Below are 344 nucleotides of genomic sequence, written 5' to 3'. Positions count from 1 at the left end.
AAGTGCAGGCTTGTGCTGCACTTGGCCCCTGCTATTCCACAAGCACATGGAGCTCCCAAGTACACTCCCAAGTACTCCCAAGATCAAGGCAAATTTTGCTTATCCCTAGTAAAGACAGTAAGGTAGCTCATGTGTCCATCAATCACTTGTCACCAAGTCTGTGGAATTATGGTATAAAAATAGCTAAAAGTATAATTAATAGTACTCCTGAAGATAATTTCACTGTTCAGAAAAGGCAAACAAACCACCATCCCCACAAAAACTTTCAACCATCAGTAGTAGCATTATCTGTCATGTTAAAAACGTAGATTTTTTTTAAACATTGAACACAAAAAGAACAGACA

Source organism: Catharus ustulatus, chromosome 5 (assembly GCF_009819885.2).
Source record: "Catharus ustulatus isolate bCatUst1 chromosome 5, bCatUst1.pri.v2, whole genome shotgun sequence".
In the NCBI taxonomy this organism is placed as follows: Eukaryota; Metazoa; Chordata; class Aves; order Passeriformes; family Turdidae; genus Catharus; species Catharus ustulatus.
Note: the sequence above shows the minus strand (reverse complement) of the source record.